The sequence below is a fragment of the Oncorhynchus mykiss genome, chromosome 26, assembly GCF_057628025.1.
Source record: "Oncorhynchus mykiss isolate SJ-2025 chromosome 26, ASM5762802v1, whole genome shotgun sequence".
Lineage (NCBI taxonomy): Eukaryota > Metazoa > Chordata > Actinopteri > Salmoniformes > Salmonidae > Oncorhynchus > Oncorhynchus mykiss.
In genome coordinates this window covers 16,547,742-16,572,062 of record NC_143047.1, presented here as the reverse complement: position 1 = coordinate 16,572,062, position 24,321 = coordinate 16,547,742, and the positions used below count along the sequence as shown (strand labels likewise).

The window sequence follows — 24,321 nt, the reverse complement described above, 5'->3', positions numbered from 1 at the left end:
AAATTGTCAACCTTGTGCTTTGCTTGCGACGCTGTCACTTGGTCATCTCACTCCCTCCCTACAAAGACAACCAGCTAAATACGCCCATAGAAATATATTAAGAATTGCTTTAAACCTGTTAGGCTAAATTGCAGAAGGTCATCTTTACAATCTTTTACTTTCAACATTCTAAATAAATAAACAAGAGATGAAGTGTTGAATCTGTAAACCGTTGTGCCACATACAATTGAGGTCAGAATTTTACAGACCCTTAGGTTGGAGTCATTAAAACTCATTTTTCAACCACTCCACAAATGTATTGTTAACAAACTATAGTTTTGGCAAGTTGGTTAGGACATCTACTTTGTGCATGACATAAGTCATTTTTCTAACAGTTGTTTACAGACAGATTATTTCACTTACAATTCACTGTATCACAATTCCAGTGGGTCAGAAGTTTACAAACACTAAGTTGACTGTGCCTTTAAACAGCTTGGAAAATTCCAGAAAATGGTGCCATGGCTTTAGAAGCTTCTGATAGGCTAATTGACATAATTTTAGTCAATTGGCAGTGTACCTGTGGATGTACAGCGGGGCAAAAAAGTATTTAATACTTATTTTCCACCATAATTTGCAAATAAATTCATTAAAAATCCTACAATGTGATTTTCTGGATTTTTTTATTCTCATTTTGTCTGTCATAGTTGAAGTGTACCTATGATGAAAATTACAGGCCTCTCTCATCTTTTTTAAGTGGGAGAACTTGCACAATTGGTGGCTGACTAAATACTTTTTTGCCCCACTGTATTTCAAGGCCTACCATCAAACTCAGTGCCTCCTTGCTTGACATCATGGGAAAATCAAAAGAAATCAGCCAAGACCTCACAATAAACATTGGAGACCTCCACAAGTCTGGTAAATCCTTGGGAGCAATTTCCAAATGCCTGAAGATATCACGTTCATCTGTAAAAACAATAGTACGCAAGAATAAACACCATGGGACCACGCAGACGTCATACCGCTCAGGAAGGAGACGCAGTCGGTCTCCTAGAGATGAACGTACTTTGGTGTGAAAAGTGCAAATCAATCCCAGAACAGCAGCAAAGGACTTTGTGAAGATGCTGGAGGAAACAGGTACAAAAGTACCTATATCCACATTAAAACGAGTCCTATATCGACATAAACTGAAAGACCGCTCAGCAACAAAAAAGCCACCGCTCCAAAACCACCATAAAAAAAGCCAAACTACGGTTTGCAACTGCACATGGGGACAAAGATGGTACTTTTTGGAGAAATGTCCTCTGGTCTGATGAAACAAAAATAGAACTGTTTGGCCATAATGACCATCGTTATGTTTGTAGGAAAAAGGGGGACGCTTGCAAGCTGAAGAACACCGTGAAGCATGGGGTGGCAGCATCATGTTGTGGGGGTGCTTTGATGCAGAAGGGACTGGTGCACTTCACAAAACAGATGGTGGCATCATGAAGAAGGAAAATGTGGATATATTATGTGAATATATTGAAGCAACATCTAAAGACATCCGTCAGGAAGCTAAAGCTTGGTCACAAATGGGTCTTCCAAATGGACAATGACCCCAAGCATACTTCCAAAGTTGTGGCAAAATGGCTTAAAGACAACAAAGTCAAGGTATTGGAGTGGCCATCACAAAGCCCTGACCTCAATCCTATAGAACATTTGTGGGAAGAACTAAAAAAGTGTGTACGAGCAAGGAGGCCTACAAACCTGACTCGGTTACACCAGCTCTGTCAGGAGGAATGGGCCAAAATTCACCCAACTTCTTGTGGGAAGCTTGTGGAAGGCTACCCGAAACATTTGAACCAAGTAAAACCATTTAAAGGCAATGCTACCAAATACTAATTGAGTGTATGTAAACTTCTGACCCACTGGGAATGTGATGAAATGAATAAAAGCTGAAATAAATCACTCTACTATTATTCTGACATTTCACATTCTTAAAACAAAGTGGTGATCCTAACTGACCTAAAACAGGGAATTTTTACTAGATTTAAATGTCAGAAATTGTTAAAAAAAAACTGAGTTTAAATATATTTGGCGAAGGTGTATGTAAACTTCTGACTTCAACTGTACTTTGACTTCTTACCATCTATGAAAAGTAATCTGACCATGGGTCTTGAAGTGCCCTATATAGTCTTCAGTGTTATAATCTAACCTATCTATAAACCCAGTCGTCAATGTCTTTGTGTACTCATATTCATGAACGTCTCTGTACTCCCGTCTGCTTATCTATCAGCGTGACATACAGCTCCAGTCTAAAGTTTGGACACACCTACTCATTCAAACCTACTCATGGTTGTAAATATATATTTTTTAAACTATTTCTACATTGTAGATAAAGAGTGAAGCCATTAAAGCTATGAAAAAATACATACGGAATAATGTAGTAACCAAAAAAAGTGTTAAACAAATCCATATATATTTAATAATTATTTAATATTTCAGGTTCTTCAAATAGCTACCTTTTGCCTTGATGACATCTTATAAATAAAAATATATTTTGGTTTAAAAAAAATGTTGGGTCCTACATGATTCCATATGTGTTAATTCAAAGTTTTGATATATTCACTATTAGTCTACAATGTAGAAAATAGTACAAATAAAGAAAAACATTGCAATGAGTAGATGTGTCCAAAACGTTTGACTGGTACTGTACATATGCACACCATGAACTGAGAAACAATCTGGCCACCAAGGGCTACATACAATCATTTTGATTGATTGATTTAAAGTGCTGTACAGCATCATGATGATACTGTTCACAGTGTGAGTGTGTAGAAGTCAAATGGGAGGCATGTAACTACCACACAATTTATTATGGAACCCCCTAAGAGGTGATTATTAGGAAGACAGTATGTGTATGGTTGAGAAAGAGAGGAAGGAAGAGAGAGACAGTGTGAGTGGGAGAGAGATTATGTTCCTGACCACAATTGTTTCCTATTTGTTGCTTCCCTCCCTCCCTGCAGGTCAGTGAAAGTGAGGGAAGTGATGTGGAGAGTCAGGGCTCTGCAGCAGAAGGCAGGGAGGAAGAGATGATTGGCGAGATAGAGATGTGGAGCGAGGAGGAAGAGGAGAGTGATGAGGGAGGAAGGTGAGGAGAGTGATGAGGAAGGGAGAGAGAGGAGCGTGATGAGGGAGAGAGAGGGGAGTGATGAGGGAGAGGAGAGTGATGAGGGAGGGAGTTAGTGGAGAGTGATGAGGGAGAGAGTGGAGAGTGATGAGGGAGAGGAGAGTGATGAGGGAGAGGAGAGTGATGAGGGAGAGGGAGGGAGTTAGTGGAGAGTGATGAGGGAAGGCAGAGGAGAGGGAAGGTAGAGGAATATGGAGAAGAGGAAGCAGAGGGAGAGCACACCCAAGAGGGGAGCCTACATTTCCATGGAGTGTTTCTGCCCCAAGTCCCACCATTCACCCTTGTACCACACCACCAGGGACTAAAGTGACAGTGGCGGGGAGTTTTGAGTTGTAGGAGACTGTTCTTTTTTCTTCACATCTGCTGTTTAACACCAACCTGTCTGCCACCACATCCAATTCACTGAATTGTTGTCAAAGTAGGCTACTATTTCTACATTTTGTGTCAGGCTTAGTCTGTACTAAATCTTATTGAAATAGTCTCCGAATAGTTGTTTGCATTTTGACATTTTTACAGAAGAAAGAATCGTAGTTAATCAAATAGCTTACTTTGTGTGGATTTTGAAATACTTTCTGAATATTGTTCTCTGGTCACATTTCTGATTATTTAAAAAATATTTATATGTAAATAATATTTATAAGTATAATGCTATACTTCATACATTTAGTGAGTAACAAACTACAATTTAAACTCTAGGGTTTGTTGAGTGTTTTATTGATAGTGATTGTAGACAAAATGAGTTATTCCTACTGACATGAATGTGATCTTTAAAAATAAGTTAACTTCTAATTGTCATTTGTTCTTTGTTTTAGAGCTATTTATGTTTGAGAAAATTAGCTTCGTCTTAAATTCTCAGTAATCTCAGCAGCAGCCTAGAATTCTATTGGGGTCTAAATGGTTATTATAAACTAGGTGGTTTATATTGTATACCTTAGGTATGACAGAATATTTGTTTTTACTGCTTTAAATTACATTGGTAACCAGTTTATAATAGCAATAAGGCAGCTCGGGAGTTTGTGGCATATGGCCAATATACCATGGCTGTATCCAGGCACTCCGCGTTGCATCGGGCATAAGAACAGCCCTTACCGGTGGTATATTGGCCATATACCACACCCCCTCGGGCCTTAATGCTTAAATACACACCCTCACAATAAACCATTTTTTACATTTTAGGCAGGTGCAAGGAAACATGATATGAAGAAAATGTATTTCGGCCTACTGTATGTTATCTGGCTATGCGCCATGCTATAGGCTAGTTCATTTTTATTTTATTTTACCTTTATTTAACCAGGTAGGCCAGTTGAGAACAAGTTCTCATTTACAACTGCAACCTGGCCAAGATAAAGCAAAGCAGTGCGACAACAACAACACAGAGTTACACATAAACAAGCGTACAGTCAATAACACAATAGAAGGATTTAGCTGACAAGATATGCTGATAAGCTCCGTGCAATTATTTTATATGATTTTATTGTAAGAATGATATAACTGAACTTAGCTGAATAATATAGAAAGGATATTTTTCACATTCCGGAGTGAGTGTGCATATTCAGTGGCAATGCGTAAAAGTGTTCATTTGAAACAGGTCCTATACGCTAGATTTAGCATGATTTGGCAAATTTAGTTGTGAATGATACAAACCGTAGAAATGAAAACATATTGCAAATACAATATTGCACTCTGTTCCTTGCCTCAGGCTGCACACCATGTTCTCTCATCATAGCAACATGTTTCCACAACGAAACAAATGTAAATAAACTGTTGACAGCCTCTATCTCTGCTCCAGAAAGGACTGAGAGAGGATAAGAAGGAAACGCACGGTGGTGAGATATTTTGTACCTAAAAAGGTAATGTGTCAGCATATTCTTTAAGAAAATATGAAAATGGCCTATTACTAGGGATGCACAATATATTGGTGAACATATCGTAATCGGCCGATATTAACTAAAAATGCAAACATCGGTATCGGCCTGATGTCTAATTTAACGCCAATGTTAAAAACCGATGTCAAAACTACCGTTCATACCTAAACTCGCTGGCCAGGTCAGAACACTGACATTCCTGTCTTGCAGGAAATCACGCACAGAACAAGCAGTATGGCTGGTGGCATTGTCATGCTGGAGGGTCATATCAGGATGAGCCTGCAGGAAGGGTACCACATGAGGGAGGAGGATGTCTTCCCTGTTACGCACAGTGTTGAGATTGCCTGCAATGACAAGCTCAGTCCGATGATGCTGTGACACACCGCCCCAGGCCATGATGGACCCTCCACCTCCAAATCGATCCCGCTTCAGAGTACAGGCCTCGGTGTAACGCTCATTCCTTTGGCGATAAACGTGAATCCGACCATCACCCCTGGTGAGACAAAACCGCAACTCGTCAGTGAAGAGTACTTTTTGACAGTCCTGTCTGGTCCAGCGACAGTGGGTTTGTGCCTATAGGCGACGTTGTTGCCGGTGATGTAAGGCAGGGCCTCACCAGACCAGACAACAGGCCTACAAGCCCTCAGTCTAGCCTTTCTCAGCCTATTGCGGACAGTCTGAGCACTGATGGAGGGATTGTGCGTTCCTGGTGTAACTCGGGCAGTTGTTGTTGCCATCCTGTACCTGTCCCGCAGGTGTGATGTTTAGATGTACCGATCCTGTGTTGTTACACGTGGTCTGCCACTGCGAGGACGATCAGCTGTCTGTCCTGGCTCCCTGTAGCGCTATCTTAGGCATCTCACAGTACGGACATTGCAATTTATTGCCCTGGCCACTTCTGCAGTCCTCATGCCTCCTTGCAGCATACCTAAGGCACGTTCATGCAGATGAGCAGGGATCCTTGGGCATCTTTCTTTTAATGTTTAATGAAGATCTGTGAAGCTATTTGGATTTTTACGAATTATCGTTGAAAGACAGGTTCCTGAAAAAGGGCCGTTGCTTTTTTTTTGCTGAGTTTATAATAATGTAACAGGACTGAATGACGCCACACGAAATGTTGCGCTACAAGTGCAACACAGATTTCCTAACCTAGCTCACAATGTCTGCTGTGTGGATCGAGCAGTCAACAAGTCAAGCAGTCATTTGAAAGAGTAAGAACATTTCAGCGAGACAATTCAAAAGGCGAAATCCATTGAAGCCAAGATAACGGAATTCATTACCCTTGACAATCAACCGTTCTCTGTCGTGCGTGATGTTGGCTTTCGCCGACTGGTCGAGCACCGGGACACACTACCAAGTGCGCTATTTTTCAGATGCTACCCTACCGGAGTCACACAGTAATACCGTCACTGCTATTAGCTTCACGACATAGATACTATGGAACACCGTTTGAGTCTTTGCGCGTCAAAAAAGATACAGGACTGTCAAAGCTGTATAAAAAAAGTCTGCAAACAAGCAAAGACCTGCCATGAATGATGTGTCTACAATACCGTGTTGATAATAAAGCATAATTTGTTCGACTGCAACTTCTGGGGTAGCTAGCTTTAGCTTGGTACCTAGCTAGCACCAATACAACCAGCCTGGAAACAATGACCAGTAGAAACTGCAGTCATTTTCATTATTCTTAACAATGATTTAGGAATCCTTGTGAGTAAGCATTAGCTAGGGTGCCACTTGTTGTTCGCCTATTGAAATTGAACTGAATAGCTAGCCAGCTACTTAACCCTGTTGCCCAAATCTAAGCAGCCAGCAAGTTTCATCTGGCTAATGAGGCTTGATCGGACCGGGTTATGTGTTGTGAAGCTAGCCACAATAAGGATTAGGCACAATAGTGGAATTTGCGGTTTGCCTGTCATTGACGCAAATTAATACAAATAGTAGAATTATGCCATAATTTTATTTTGAGGGCTATTAGTCCACTATAAGTCCACTATTATGGCTAATCCTTATTGTGGCTAGCTTCACATAGATGGGTCCGACCACCATTAATCAAATAAGAACTGTTTTATAAATTAGGGTTATTTTAGACGATGACACCTAGTTAGTGTGACACCTAGTTATATAGTTAGTTAGCTAACTATAGCTACTGAAACAGATGTCGTTTTGCTTTGTTTTTGGGGAAGAACATTGTTTGCATCCATCAGCTAGCTAGCTTTTTTTACGACCAGCACTGTAGGTGCGCGAGACAACTTTACCAGCATCATAGCATACATATCGATGAATCATTGTGACATATGAAATACGAGTGATTGATTAAACTGTGTGTAATAACTACGTAAAAATGTATGAACGCGTTAAATTATTATTTGACGTGCAGTCACATTCAGGTCCTGATTGGTCAACAAGCTTATTTGTCAAAGTGTGTTATTTGACGTGTATCTTTTTTGACACGCAAAAAAACGTTCCATAGAAATCCTGGCTGAGAATGAAACAACTGAACAACGAAACAGCACAGCAAGTAAGTGAAAAAATAGGTATGTTTTACTGGTAATGGGGACATATGTAAATGCCAACAAAATATATTTTTGGTCAGCGTGGTGTGTATATGTGTAACCTTTATTTTACTAGGCAAGTCTGTTAAGGACAAATTCTGATTTACAATGACGGCCTGGACGACGCCGGGCCAATTGTGCGCCGCCCTATGGGACTCCCAATCACGGCCGGATGTGATACAGCCTGGATATGAACCAGGGACTGTTGTGACGCCTCTTGCACTGAGATGCAGTGCCTTAGACTGCTGCGTCCTTGTGTGTGTTAACTATTTAACTGTACTAGAATGCTTTAATATGCTGCTAAAATTTGTAATATTGGTTATCGATATAAATTTTTTGGGCAAGAAAAATATCGTATATCGGTATTAGCCAAAAATGTAATATCGGTGCATTACTACCTATTACTAGGCTATTTAAAATAAAATACAAATTCACTATAATTGTAGGCAAACTCTGTAAGCCGCCCTGCACAACTCAGTGAACCAACAGCATCGCCTAGGCCTATACGTTCTCTCCCAGACTCATACAAAGTTTGGAGCGTTTCATAAGGTAACTAGTCCATCCAGTAGGCTATGCATAATAATACAGTCCACACTCAAAGGCATTTACAAAAATTTGTTTAACATTTTGGAGCATAGGATAGACCAATTATGTACCAAAGACATCTTAAATCTTTTTATTTTTAATGTTTTTCTTCCGTGGGTAATATACAGCGATGGATTTTGGATTGCATTTGCATTGATGTCAAAGTGATTAGAGGGACAATAGAGCCCTGAGTACCAGCCATTAGGACCTGATGGTCGTTAGCGAGTTAGGTACTACCAATACATGCCCAGAGTGCATAAGAGGAGATTACAGTGACTCAACGGCCACGTGGAATTTGACTGCGGTCATGACTCACGACTGCCAGTGTGGCGGTAATACGGTCATCGCGACAGCCCTACAAACACTCACAAAGCATTTCCTTGGATCTGTGAGTGAAGCCTGAGGAGTTAGTGTGTTCCTCAGAAGCTCCTGTGCCCTTCCCCCATTAGCTAACATCTCAATTTCACCTAAACCATCTACATCTGGGCCCGGACCCAGACCTGCCCCCACCAGGCCTTCCAACCCAGCTGGATACCTTGCCCCCCCCCCCCCATCCCTCAACCCAAAAGCAGCTGCAGCAGGCGGCCAGGTTAATGGGGTGTAGCAGGGCTGACAGACAGGCTGGTCAGTAGCCCTAACCAGAGGCGGACTGGTCATAAGGGGGAGGGGGAGGGGGTCACTCAGTGGCCCCACAGGACGGAAGATAAAGGAATATAGGGGTAGAAGGTAAAACAGGATGTGCAGAACAGGAATTTCTCCTTTAAGACAAACCCAATAAAAGTATCAGGAATCAAAACAAGATCCGGACAGGAGAGAGAAGAGAGGGGCTGTTAATAGCCCCAAGCCCATTGGTCAGTACGGAAGAAAACTCCTGAAAACGAGAGGCAGGAGGCCAAAGGTTGTCAAGGCCCCAGAGAGTAAGTTATTTTCACTCGCTCACTCACTGGGCATGTGAACATCTATATCTTAATGGTTGCCAATGGTCATGCAATTTAAATAGATATTGATATCAGCTTACAACACATATAGATTTCAATCCAGTTCTGATCCAAATATCCCTCTTTGTGTTTCTAAGTAACAGGTCAAACAAATATCTTTTTACAATAAAAATCTTGCATAGTTTTCCTTATCAAACACTTTAGATGTACATTTCCACTAAGGGCTCACACACACACCAATAGCATTGGCTGGACTTTGCACCTCTGAACAGAGCGACGGCTGTGATTTGCACACCAATTTAACATTTAGAATCTGTGAAAATGTCAGCAGTCAGACACCCACCAACGGGTGGTCCATAAAACACAGCGCGCTTAACAAATCGGCAGATGAACGCTAGACCCACATTCGGTGCAATGTGTGCGAGCCTTAAGTAACAAAGATTACAACAGGACCATCAAGAAAGTACACATGTAAAATAGTACATTTAGAAATCTTTATTGACCCCCCTTGCACACTATTTGGTTGCTTTTGTTCAAGCTGGACCATTAGAAATGATAACATAAGATAATTCATATTATGACCATGCAGAATCCCACATACTTGTATTTACTTTTTCATTCAAAATGTTGCGATCTGTATCTCATAAACAAGATTGTTGTTATCTTTTCCATGGCTCAGAGGTCATTGTGATGTAAAAAGCCATAAACCTATATCTGTCACACTAAATCATTTCACTAGTCTGGCTAACACTGAACTCTCAAAGTCCTTCTGACTTCAGAGTCTGGAATGGCTCTTTGATGTTATCGGCACAATGCTTTGATAATGAAGGAGGCTGTGCTTTTACTGGTTGTCTCTCCTCTGTCTTTCTCACTAAAAACACCCAGACGCACAGCCCCTCCGAGAGCCGCCCCCTTCCATTACAACGGCTGGATTTTCAAATCCAAACAGAGGGAGGTCTCAACCCGAGGGGGAAAAAAATGATATTTGAGAGATCCAAATCTAAATGAGTGAGTGACTCATCACTGAAGATCTAACTACCAGTAGCCCCCTCCCTCTCCATAGGGTGAATATATAATATAACTATTGACAGTGAGCAGTGACAGTTGGGTTATCGGCCGCCATTTGTTAGAGTACACACGTGCACAAATCTCCCCAAGGGACACTCCGTGCTGCACTGCGCTGTGAGAGCGCGGGTCAAGGTGTGTGGCATCACAGGGAACAACGATCTGTGTGATAGAATGTCACTGCTAAATGACAGACTTCCAGCGTCTGGGCCAGCCCACCTGTCCACTGACCCACGCCCCTGTCTAGGGTACTGCCTACCTGTCTGACCAACTGTCTGCTCCAGGGGCCAGAGGATATCCCCTTCCCTGGACTTCCCCTCCTAATGGACAGCTAATGGGTATACAGGCCTGTAAATTCCTCGGTCTATATTCTGTCTGTATATTGTCTATTGCTAACAGCACCACTTCACCAAGTCAAATTCTGGATGAAGGTGATTGTGCTCCGGGCCTACAAACACACCTGACTCAGTAAACTATTCAAAATGAATTTGTATAAATCAGATTGAGGCTGGAACAAAAGCCTGCACAAGGGCAGCTTTCCAGAAGGAGGGTTGGTCACCCCAGTTGTAGGGCTTTATCCCAAATAGACATCAAATATGGGCCAATACAAAAGGAACCTCCTACTCATGGGCAGACATGTTGGCTCTTGTAGGGAAATGGTCAGCCCAGGAATGTTAAAACTATGTTGTTAGTGTTTAGTGTGGAGCACAGCCTTTTGGACCACTTTGTATAAATTGCCCATCTCTGCCCCTTCATCAGCAAGTACACACTCCACCCCAAGTTCCACATTTATCATGAGGCTCCCACATCCTAAAAACATATAACAGGGTACTTACTACCTCTGATGGGGTCTGGTGTATGTGTGGGTGCACACGCATGTATGAGACATGAGTGTGTGTTGCTGAGGCTGAAAACGTTTTTCTCTTTCCCTCTCCCTCTCTAGTCTTCCAGAGTAATGCTGTTAGCAGGTTTACTGGCCAGGCGGTGGAAGGGATAATCACATTATGGCCATACGTGTCTGACTGGCCCAGCACCAAATAAGGGATGAGAATCATCCAGATGAATATCCATGTGTTAGTGAGTCACCAGGAGGGAACAAACAAGCAGTCTGTCTGCCACAGCTATAACGACATCTCAGAGAGGAGAGAACTGGACTGATGACAAAAGAGCACTACGCCTGGGGACGATTACACACACACACACATACATACATACATACATACACACATACATACATACATACATACATACATACATACATACATACATACATACACACACACACAACACATACATAAGGACACTTGATGAGCAGCTCAAAGAGCCACACTTATGTTGAGATGGAGGAACCATGCCAGAAATGCAAATCATTTGGAGAAAAAAAGGCCCATTTCTGGCAAAACAAATGCAGTGTGTTTTATTTTGAGTGGTAAACATAATAGTTGAAATGGACTTGACTGTAAATGGATAATACATCTCCGGGAAATAAGCATTGTGTATTGCAGTGTGTAATGTGTTTATTTTCTTTACATATATGCTTCAATCAACATCTCACACACACAAACAGGTTTACAATCCCTCCTCCTAGTTGAATGTCGACACATACCTGAGGGGGAACACAAAACAGCCATTAAAAACAAATGTTTGGAGTCACGCCTCCATTTTGGTGGAGGAAGCCAGGCGAGTTGGAACAGGAGGGGTTAATGGCAGGCGCTGGGCAGCTTTAAAGGGGGGAGGGGACAGAGTTGATTGCTCAGGATGTTGACAGCAGTTCTCCAATTTGATAAGCAGCTGTTATTAGATGAAGAGGCTAGTTTGCAATAAAAGCACTTTGTGATTTTCCTTCATTTCTCCAGAGGGGCTTTGAGGGACAGAGCTAGTTCACAACATGATGTGGTGTGGCTCTGTGTGGTGCTTACAAAGAGAAATACATGAAAAAGAGAAACCTTGGCTCTGGGAAAATCCTCTCTACAGCAACACTACACAAGCACACTAAAGCAGGTCAACCTGCAGCACATACTGTAAGAGAACATCCTATTGAACTAGGTCATTGTCATGTTGTAGATAACTTAGCAGATAACACTGAACATGTTTGTGGGACGGGGTGGAGCGCAGGGAAGATCATTTTCTCATTGGCTGGTTTAAACGTGTGTCTGGCTGGCTGGCTTGCAGTTCTGGTTTCCAGAGTTACATTATGCTCGTATGGAGCTAGGCTAGGGTTAATCAACGAAGGCGCGCGTGTCGCTGACATACCAGAGTCGTATTTAACCGGAGTCAGGCCGGAGCTGCTGCAGCCCCCTAACCTCTCCACTCCACTGGACCTAGATGCCACAGTCCCGCCCACAGCTTCATGCTACAGGCCTTGGCTCTTTCCCCGGGGGCCTGGCCAGCGATCGAACTGAAGCCCGATCAATAGCTCTGGATGTGCAAACATGGTGAACTTCCCAACCCCCCCCGGACACAATCTCACAGCACGGGTCAATACTCATCATCCTCATACTACTGCTATGACCAGGGAAATTGAGATTGGGGAAAATATCATTGTGACGACTCTGGTGTGACTTCAACCGATCACCTTGAGCAAGAGCCTCACGTTTGGGACTGGGGGATTTCCATTGGAAAAACTCATGTCCCCTAGCTGGCTGAATTAATAATACAAACCCATAATCACCTACAAGCTGGAGCAAAGAGTCACAACCATCCTTTAAAAAAAAAAAAAACAGACACACACACAGACACACCAAAATGTATTAGTCACATGTGCCGAATACAACAGCGAAATGCTTACCAACAACCAACACTGCAGTTTAAAAAAAAATACAGATAAGAATAAGGTGATAAAAGTAACAAGTAATTAAAGAGCAGCAGTAAAACAACAATAGCGAGACTATATACAGGGGGGTACAGAGTCAATGTGCAGGGGCACCGGTTAGTTGAGGTAGTATGTAGATGTAGAGTTAAGGTGACTATGCATAGATGATAACAACAGAGAGTAGCAGTGGTGTAAAAGAGCGGGAGGAGGGGAGCAAAGCAAATAGTCTGGGAGGCCATTTGATTAGGTGTTCAAACAATATCCCTATGGTAACCGCAGGTTGTAAATCATGGCTAGAGAAATGCCATTGTACTCCCAGCTTGACCTAGTCAACAATGGCAGGCAGACTTTACTAAAATAGAGCAACAGTTCACATCCCACTGTAAATCTACAGACAGTCATGGGATCTCACAACACTGGGGGAGCAGAGCAGTCACCATCTCACAGCCTTCTCTAGGTCACACTCCTCTTACTAATCTTTTTCCCTAAAATGACTAGCTGTCAAACTGGAAGATTGAGGGAAATCTCTAAAACAGACAAGGGAAGGGGAGGTAATTGAATCATATTCAAGGTTGTCTCTGGGCTAAGCATACCACAAGACTTCTGAGACCGTTCTGGAACCCAGCCAAAACGCTGGAGATAAATGACAAGAAACATGCAAATGTGCATCTCCATACAGTGAACTCTCTACACCATAATTATAGAATTATGCTAAAAGTCTGGTTCTTTCTATGAGGTCCAAAGACCCTGTGCTAAAATAAACATGCAGTGGTTAAATTAAGTTATCAAAATGAAATTACAGCTAGTCAAATAGAATGTTTCCCAGTCTTTCTATAATTTAACTTGGTTCCACCATTGTGAGAAAAAAAAAAAAACTTCAATTATTTGCTTTGTACATTACTCAATTACTGTTTGGGAAGTGAAACATTGGATTAAAGCAGATTATGTGTACAGCAAGCACCTTCTGTGTTACTGAACTCATACTGCGTTGTCACTCTCCTTGGTATTCCCTACAGCTGCAAATCCACTTCCCTATGTCGGACAGTGATACTGCCCTTTCAGCACACTTAAAAAATAAATATAAACTGGCATTGCAGTGGGCTGCCATCTTTAATCCAAATCAAATAATTGGGCTTTATCCCTTTGCGGGACTCATATAATCCTTTATAGAGCCTCTTGCTGTGGTGGGGGAGGGGGTGCTGAGTGGATAGGGCTGTAAAGGATCTCATGGTGAGCCGGCCATACGCTATGCTAGCACAAAGGTTCTCACTAATCACAATTCCATGTGCACAGGGAGTAAATCTCACTGCCAATGCTGGAACATATGGTGGAATTCCTCCACACACATACGACCGGATTCTCTCTGTTCACATTTAGAACTACCACAACGCATTCAAAAGCTCATACATCACCACATGAAACGCAGCAGGGTTCTGAATCAGATCAGAGCCTGCCTGCCTCTGGATGTCCAGTCATGTTGGAGGGAGATGTATTTCTTTGGGGAGCAGCAGACAGAACGGCGGGGAGCCAGGGACAAGGGGCCAAACGTCCAGAGGGGGGAGCATGTCGCTACCTGCCCATCCTGCGATTTGTCTTGCACCTCTAAAGAGAAGAGGCATGTGAAAGGCAGGTAGGCCCCAGGACAGACCACCATCCTCCATTAAATCACTCCAATTACAGAGCAAAGAGAGAGACAGAGAGGACAAACCAGACACTGACTGACCAACTTTTTCACCTTGTCCTACTTGGCTTCTTCAGACTCCAAGTCACTAGAAGTAAGGGTTTAAAACTCAGAGGACAAAGGCAGGGTCTTAGAGAAAGCCAGGGTGCATCAACATTCTGGGTAAACATTTCTACTGCTGGTGACCAGTAAGTCTGGTTCATCAAATAAACTGTCTGCATTTGTTCAGCTCCAGCCCTTTCACCAAGATACCACATTCCTCAGGCAGAGAGAGATCCCCTCCCCCACTGCCTCACTCTCTCTCACCCGCTGCCCCCTTCCCCCGCAAATGCAAAAAGTTTACAGGCTGGCATGGCCAGAAGTTCACACTCATTGGTTGAAAGACCCCTTCAGAGCCAGAGTAAACTTATAAAATTCCATCTGTGGCTCAACATGCACCATACCACTGCCGCTTTAGGAGTGAATGTCTGAGAACCTTGAGAACTGAACTGTAAATGGGTTGAATTTTCCAAATCTAACTACTGTATGCACAGATTTGCGTGAGACCCAGACCCCCCTTTAATATAATTGGATTTTGAGCTATTACCTTTGTTCTCTGAAGTGTAGTGACCATTTTATTTGAAGTGCTCTCAGAAGTGGGGGAGCGAGAAGATCGTGCTAAAGCAGATCCAGTGAACAAACAAGTGGGAGCTTTTAAGACTAGAATCTAAGTACATTATACATACAATAAAACTACATCTATTTGATACCATTCAAGTCAAGACTGCTCCAAGCAAACACTGCTCTACACAGGTCAAAAGAGCCATTAGCCTTTTTTCTTGGGTTAAAAGCTTTGGCTAAAAAATATGTTGCATATCTCACATCAATCATCCACCTCACCCCAGTGCTAATGGTAGCTGTAGACATCACATGTCACTGGTCGGCTTTTATAGCCATTCTCATTACACTGCAGAGCCAAAGGAATTCAATACATTCAGAAATAAACAAAAGCCTTTCTGCTATTAAGCCACATCACATCTAATTACATATGAAATGGGGCCAGGGCCACAAACCCGGCTGTTAAATGAGAAAATTACTTCTTTGTCTGGTGGGGATATAAAAAAAAAAACAGAGTGCCTCATTCAGAGCAGAGGCTTTCCTTCTTAACTCCTAACGTCACATAGCAGCTAGCAGGAAGAATTTCCCCCATTCTGAAGTATCAGATGGCGCAAGTAATTTTCCCAATTCAAACACAGCCCTTTTGCAGAGCAGAACGTGGCAATGTCTAATCAATAGGGACTGATTTCCCTTTTCAGTGGCTGTGGGTATCGGTTTTGTCTCAGCTAGTGTTAAGTGTGTGGGGGTGTTCCACCTCTGACAGTCTGGTCGGCTCCCTAGAGGACCCGGGCTGGTGTTCCACTGTGGGCCCGCTGCCGGTGTTGCGTTGAGAGGAGCTGCGGCCCCGTGGCTCCTGCATCGTCCACCCAGGCCTCGGCCTCAGCCTCGGCCTCAGCCTCGGCCGTCACGCATCTGGAGCTCATCTCCAGGCCCCAGGGAGGCAGCAGAGAGGAGTCCAGCTGCTGCTCACTGGCTGCTGCAGCTCTATTGTACATTCTCACAAAGTTACTTCATGTGGCGGGCTAATACAGTACGCAAAGGGAAGTGTGTTACATCAAGTCTCACATAATAATTCACTTGGATGACTAGCCATCAGGATGTCAAGAGAAATGTCCTACTTTCCTATAGCCTGCGGTTTAATATTAGTTACAACACTGAGTAACAGAAGTCACTGAAGTCACTTTGAAAACAACATTTCTAAAGATTTATTTAGGTCCAAAGTGAAGCATTTAACTTGTACATGCCCTTTAGGTTTCATGTTTCAAGTTTTATTGTCACATGCACAAGTACAGTTAAATGCTATTCTCGCGCTTTCCCAACAATGCAGTAATCAATATCAGCAGTAGTATGTATACATTTTATGAAAAAGTCAAGTAGAACAAAAAACACAAGAAATATAAATAAGACTACGAGAAAATGAGTAAGCTATATACAGGGTCAGTTCCAGTACCATATTTACAATGTGCAGGGATACTGGAGTGATAGAGGTAGATATGATTAGGGGTAAGATGACTAGGCATCAGGATATATGATAAACAGAGTAGCAGCAGCATATTTGGTGATTATATATATATATATATATATATATATATATATATATATATATATATATATATATATATATATATATATATATATATATATATATATATGAGTCAGTATGAATGTGTGTGCATGTTATGTACACCCTACCTACCGCCCCAACAGATCCACATATGATGCAATCTCTATTGCATCCACATTGGCCTCTCCCACCTGGACAAGAGGAACACCTATGTGAGAATGCTGTTTAAAGATAACAGATCAGAATTCAACACCATAGTGCCCTCCAAGCTCATCACTAAGCTGAGGACCCTGGTACTGAACAACAGCTGCAACTGGTTCCTGGACTTCCTGACGGGCCCACCCCCAGGTGGTAAGGGTAGGCAACAACACATACGCCACACTGACCCTCAACACGGGGGCCCCTCAGGGGTGCATGCTCAGTCTCCTCATGTACTCTCTGTTCAACCACAGCTGTGGCATGGATATGTGCCCTCAGATCCTCAAAAACGTTCTACAGCTGCACCATTGAGAGCATCTTGACTGGCTGCATCACCGCTTGGTATGGTAACTGCTTGTCATTTAACGGCAAGGCGATACAGAGAGTAGTACGTACGGCCAAGTAAATTACTTAGGCCAAGCTCCCGGTCATCCAGGACCTCTGTACCAGGCCATGTCAGAGGAAAGCCGTACAAATTGTCAAAGACTCCAGCCACCCAAGTAAGGCTGGGCGATATGGAATAAAAATCATGTCTCCATTGTTTTCTAAAAGTTATGGGCGATTCACAATATAGATCTTGATTTCGTAAACTGTTTTTGAAATAAGCTTTGTTGTAAAATACACTGCATTACAAAACAGTCAGCAATAATCAAATGAATTCAGGGGTTGTGAAATGATACATAGCATAGGCTAAATACAAGACTTCCACAATTATAAGACCAAATCATTATTTATCGACTCAAAATAGTTTAACATGCTTTTTTTTTTGCAATAATCACTGATCTGGCTTTCAGGTATGTCTATAAAACACAATTTTTGCAACAAATTTAACCACAAAACACACATTCACAAATAAATGAGAAATTCTGGAAGCAAAGAATATTAGCACAGGTAGGTCTCAATCTCTCAAGCACAAACCCACATGCTAGTGAGGACACAAGCTCATTTTTATACTTCAAGTTTTGCCAACTTGTAATCTATTTGCTAGCTAACAAGGTAGAACAGTGTAATTGTTATGGACATATTCTCCAGTCCATCTCTAACTGTTTGAACAGCATGCTAGCCTGTCCACTAGGTTCAGATGATGAAAATCAAGTGGCCTACCTTATTTCTCAGAATGAGAAAAGTTGCCAATTCCTTGTATAATAGATTATGCTCATTTCACATTTATAAAACAGATTAGACAGCTAGTATAACAGTCTTTGGCTAAAATGCTGCTAGTGGTACGTGGTACCCCAATGCAGCTCAAAACAGAAACAGAGCATTTATTTTCCAGAATCAATGTTCATTGACTCTCCCGTTTTGGTAGTCTGCTCTTCACACAATTTCAGGAGTTGAGACATAAGGGTATCATTAAAAAAAACGTGATTCTTGCAATCTGTATTGACCCTTTTTACATCAACTCTTGACTTATCGGGGCGGCAGGTCGCCTAGTGGTTAGAGAGAGTTGGGCCAGTAACCAAAAGGTTGCTGGATTGGATCCCCCGAGCTGACAAGGTAAAAATCTGTCATTCTGCCCCTGAACAAGGCAGTTAGCCCACTGTTCCCTGGTAGGCCGTCATTGTAAATCTTAACTGAATTGCCTTGTTAAATAAATAACATACGCTGCTGGAACCGTTTATTGCCTAGTCACTTTATTCCTAAATACAGTGCCTTCGGAATCTATTCAGACCCCTTTGAGTTTTAAATAAAACAATTTCCTCAGCAATCTACACACAATACCCCATAATGACAAAGTGAAAACAGGTTTCTGGACATTTGCAAATTAATTAAAAACAAAAAAAGAAATACGTTATTTACATAAGCATTCAGACCCTTTGCTATGAGCCTCGAAATTGCGCTCAGGTGCATCCTATTTCCATTGATCATCTTTGAGATGTTTCTACAACTTGATTGGTAAATTCAACTGATTGGACATTTGGAAAGAGAAATACCTATCTATATAAGGTCCCACAGGTTGCCAGTGCCTATCAGAGCACAAAACCAAGCCATGAGGTCGAAGGAATAGTCCGTAGAGCTCCAAGACAGGACCAAAACATTTCTGCAGCATTGAAAGCCCCCAAGAGCACAGTGGCCTCCATCATACTGAAAATGAAAAGAAGCTTGGAAACCCCAAGACTCTTCCTAGAACTGGTCATCTGGCCAAAACTGAGTAATCGGGGGAGAAGGGCCTTGGTCGGGGAGGTGACCAAGAACCCGATGGTAACTCTGACAGAGCTCTACAGTTCCTCTGTATCAGCTGTATTTACTAAGGATGGAGAAAAAGTTACACCAATCAGGCACTCGAGGACTGGAGTTGCCCACCCCTGCTGTAATCGCTGCCAAAGGTTCTTCTACAAAGCACAAAGTAAAAGGTCTGAATACTTACGTAAATGTGACGTGTTATTTTTATAAATGTGTTAATTTATAAAAAAGTTTGTTTTGTCATTATGCGGTATTGTTTGTAGATTGAGGGGGGGGGGGGTGAAAACTACGTAATACATTTTAGAATAAGACAAACTACAAAATATGGAAAAAGCCAAGGGGTTTGAATACTTTCCAAAGGCACTGTATACATCTACCAACCTCAATTACCTAGTACCCCTGCAAATCGACTCAGTACTGGTATCCTGTGTTCCACTGTGTATTTATTCCTTGTTATTATTTTTCTCTATTTAAAAAAATCATATTTCTCTAGATTCTTGGGAAGGGCTTGTAAGTAAGGGCTTGTGTGTGTAGAGTGTGTGTATAGAGTGTGCATAGAGGGTCAAAGCAGAAAGCCGGTGACGCCACTTTGTTAGCTATTTAGCAGTCTTAAGGCTTGAGGATATAGATGCTGTTCAGGAGCCGTTGGTGTCAGACTTGTTGCTTCGGTACCGCTTGCCGTGAAGAAGCAAAGAACAGTCTATGGCTTGGGTGGCAGGAATCATTTTCCGGGCCTTCCTTTCACATTCTCTACTGGGTGGTTCAAAAATAGAGTTCCTGCTAAATAAGGAAATAACTATTTATTTAGCAGTTAAAATCATAAGAGTAAACAACCCACTGACATTTACTATATTGATGCTACAAAGCGTACAGAACGATATACTGACACTTTCAAGATTTGAGTAATGCAGTTAAACAAGTTTGACAAAAATGCTACTGCAATGTTGTACTTTCTTCATATTAAGCAAATAAAAACCAATCGTCCAAACCTAATCTCTCTATCATAATTCATTATTGGTTTTTACCCTTGTAGGGTGGCCAAAATTAGGGTGACAAAATCAAGTGATAATCAAGTGACAAAATCAATGTAGGCCAGAGAAAATTCTGGAAAAAAAGCATTGTGTAAACTAGGCTAGATGCTGTGCGATAATTAAGGCTAACTGACAGGCCCACCATTGTTGAACTCGTCATTTTTCTTTTCGAATCCAGAGGATATTAAAAAAAATTGAGGTAAGATAGAGATACATTTTGGTATCCACTGTTTCATGTGAAATTCTTGTTATTTTTCAAAGACAAGCGCATCTCTAAAATGTCAACGGTGCACTGAGTGTACCGCAACCTTTACATTCTCAAAGCCTTTTCTATTGAATTCCATTCGTGTCATGTAAATTCTCCTCCTTTCCAGACCAGTGTGGTCACAGTTCTCCCTGCGCTGTGAGTCACGTTAGTCGTGTCAACCATTCTAGGTTAATTGTTCGTGGAGGATTAAAACACATATTTGAGTCAGGCAGGTCTGACTGGATGTCTTTTGTTTGACCAGATGGTGGACCAATCTAGGCTAATTCAGGTTAGGAAAGAAAACAGCCTCCACAGTCCCTCACATTTAGATCCATGCAAATGATTTCTGAAATCTGCATGGATCCAAAACTTGCAAAGGCTCTTTTTTTCAGTTGATGTTCTTATCTTCCTACTCATTCCATACCTTATCAGGTATACCACAGTATCCTCCATTTTATACTGAACATAATCTTTACCATTCAATGCAGTCCCAACTCTTTCTCTTCAAAAGGCTTGAGGTTAATAATTAACATTTTTGGACCAACCTTTTAAATCATTTACCAACACGGCTTTAGAAATGATCGACTCCAGTTGACATGGTTCATAGTTCTATTGAGAATGTGATTGTCTACTAACTAGATCAGCAAAAAATAATCACAGGTTGTATTTCCTAATCTATCAAACCCCCATTTCTATATCTCACATTTAATATAATCTGAATCTCTAGAGCCAGGAACCATATTCTGACTGATATGGACATCAGACAAAAGTAGTTTGCTTGATTTCAAAGTTGGGAGTAGGGTTGTTTTAGTTGAGAAACATGAGCCTAGAAAGACAAGCCTCAAGAAAGACCTTCGCAAGTCCAATCTATCCATGTGCCTGATTTGCAAGTGAAATGTCTCTAAAATACAAGTTTCACTGCTTCACAACAACACCGAGAACGCAATATTAAACTGCCTTTTAGTCCAGAAATAGGGTGAAACACGACTCGACATGGTGAAAATTCTCAGATTTCCGAATGTGTGAAAACATCAGCTGGCACAGCAAAGCAGACATTGGTTTTGCTGCGAAAAATTACGTTTACCAATATAAACGAGTGGCGAATTCTCTCTCTCTGCCTCCTCTGCAAGAGACTGGTGCTGACAAGCGGGGGCGATTACACGGAGGCCTGTATTGTGAAGACTTGGCAGATTAACAACCTGGCCACACACTTGCGCTGTAATATACTGTACGCTACACAGGAGGTTGGCAGGCAGGTCGTCTGCACATGCCGTTAGAGCAGGGGGTGGACTGCGGTGAGGTGGGAGGAGAGAAAGGCAGCAGTGAAAGGAAAGCCTCCCTCCTACACACCTCCTGCTCCTCTGCCTGGCTGGGTGCCAGGCTCCAGTCAGCTGCGCTGCTGCTGCAGTGTTGTTTACCCAGGGCCTCTGACACAGCGGGTCATTTAGCAACTCAGGGCCCGCCTGCCACTGGCCTGGACCTGAGCCAAACCACCGCCAGGGTTCGGAGACGGCCAAGACTGCCACTAACAATAGCGAAACGCCTTTCACTCCTCACCTCCACACTGTGCTTTCAATAGGGAGCGCAGCCCGGTTTCGACACGCCAGGATTAAACTCAGACCGACCCGGACCACCCTTCCCTCCGGTCTGTTCTAAAGACATGCTACGGATACTAAATAGTCAGTGGTGTTAGGGAGAATTCACTCACTTCCAGACGGAGGTAGAAATGTTAAGTTTAATGACGAGGCTCTACTGTGACATCGGAGCTCAGCTTGGCTCTGTTCCCTGGCTGCAGCCATGGTGGAGGCCTTTGTTTCACTCTGCCATTTCCTCTCATCTGTCTGTGCATAGGGGGCTTCATTAAAGAGTAGGTGTTGAGATATGTCATAGTGGGAAGGATATGGTCATTGAGGATGAAGAGAGAGGGAGAGAGAAAGGGAGAAAAAAAGGGGGCGCAATAGAGAAGAGGGGGGAGAGGGAGATAGGGAGCGGGGCATGCGGTTGCTGCTGACTGATCAGATTACACCAGCCATCAGTAGCTTTCCAACAAGGGCCAAGGAAGTCAAATCCTACAGGTCGATTTCGGGGGGGACGACTCAGTTGGGATATGCGAAAATCACATTTCCAATTCACACATGAATATTAATACACACTTGTACGCAGGGCTGGGCAATATATCAAATTAAGAATCTAGGTAATTTATTTATTATGCGTGTTTATGGCCACTTGTTCTCACGTTGTCTTCCCATTTACACACACACACACACACACCAAGCTCATCCCCTGCCACTAACAACAAAGATGAGAGATCACTTCTTCCTCTCTGACAAGCGGTTTCAACTCGCTATTTGCATTTGAGGTTTGGTCCAACAGAATCACTCATACGGACACCGAAACACATTGAGACAATATTTTACCGTAATAAAAGGGGAAGTTAACCTTTTTCATGTTGCAACTCCTCACATTGTGGTTGTATCAATGAACATTGACTCTGGAAATGTAATGCTCAGTTTGTCATGTGTGGCATTGCGCTACCACGTACCGCTAGGAGCATTTTAGCCAAAGACTTATACTAGCTGTCTAGTTGGGGCGGCAGGGTAGCCTAGTGGTTAGAGCGTTGGACTAGTTGCAAGTTCAAAACCCCCGAGCTGACAAGGTACAAATCTGTCGTTCTGCCCCTGAACAGGCAGTTAACCCACTGTTCCTAGGCCGTCATTGAAAATAAGAATTTGTTCTTAACTGACTTGCCTAGTTAAATAAAGGTAAAATAAAATAAAATAAAAATAAATATGTGCAACATGGCAACTTGTTCTCATTTTGAGAAGAAAAAAAAAAGGTAGGCTGCTTGACTTCAACATCTGAACAAAATGGACAGGCTGTTCAAACAGAGACAGACAGAAGGGTGTGTTCATAACTTAAATGAACAATAATTAAATGATTAGTGGGTCTTGTGGTTGTGGAAAGCCTAGGTATAATTTCACAAGCGGTGAATTCAATAGCTTATTGCTGACTGTTTGAAATGCAGCGTATTTTACCTTTAAATTGTACAATAAAGCTTATTTAGAGAAAAAAAATGTATTAATCAATATGTATTGTATTAATCGAGATATATAATTAAATCACCCATAAGTTCAAAAAAATTCAATTGGGATACACTACATGTATGTGGACCCTTCCAAGTAGTGGATTCGGTTATTTGAGCAACACACATTGGTGACAGGTGTATAAAATCGGGCACACAGCCATGCAATCTCCATAGATAGACATTGGCAGTAGAATGGCCCATACTGAAGAGCTCAGTGACTTCAACATGGCACCGTTATAGAATGCCATCTTTCCAGTTGGTCAAATTGTTTGACCTGCCCTGGCCACCTGTAAATGCTGTTAGGCTACAAAAGCTCACAGAACGGGACCGAGGGCTGAAGTACGTATCACTTAAAAATAATCTGTCCTCGGTTGCAGCACTCACTACCGAGCTCCAAACTGCCTCAGGAAGTAATGTCAACACAAGAACTGTTCGTTGGGAGCTTCATGAAATGGGTGTCCGAGCAGCCCCACACAAGCCTTAAATCACCATGTGCAATGCAAAGCATCGGCTGAAGTGGTGTAAAGCTCGCCACCTTCGGACTCTGGAGCAGTGGAAACGCGTTCTCTAGAGTGATGAATCACACTTCCCAATCTGGCAGTCCGACGGACTAATCTGGGTTTGGCAGATGCCAGAAGTATGCTACCTGCCCCAATGCATAGTGCCAACTGTAATGTTTGGTGGAGGAGGAGTAATGTCTGGGGCTATTTTTTAATGGTTCGGGCTAGTTTGGGGAAGGCCCTTTCCTGTTTCAGCATGACAATGCCCCCAT

The 24,321-nt window shown here is 42.4% G+C and overlaps 1 protein-coding gene across 2 annotated transcripts in view; it reads right to left on the bottom strand.

Annotated features, from left to right (window-relative positions):
• Window positions 1-24,321, bottom strand: part of LOC110506484 (AT-rich interactive domain-containing protein 3B) — a 69,781-nt gene that overhangs the window by 31,880 nt on the left and 13,580 nt on the right. The window lies entirely within an intron of this gene.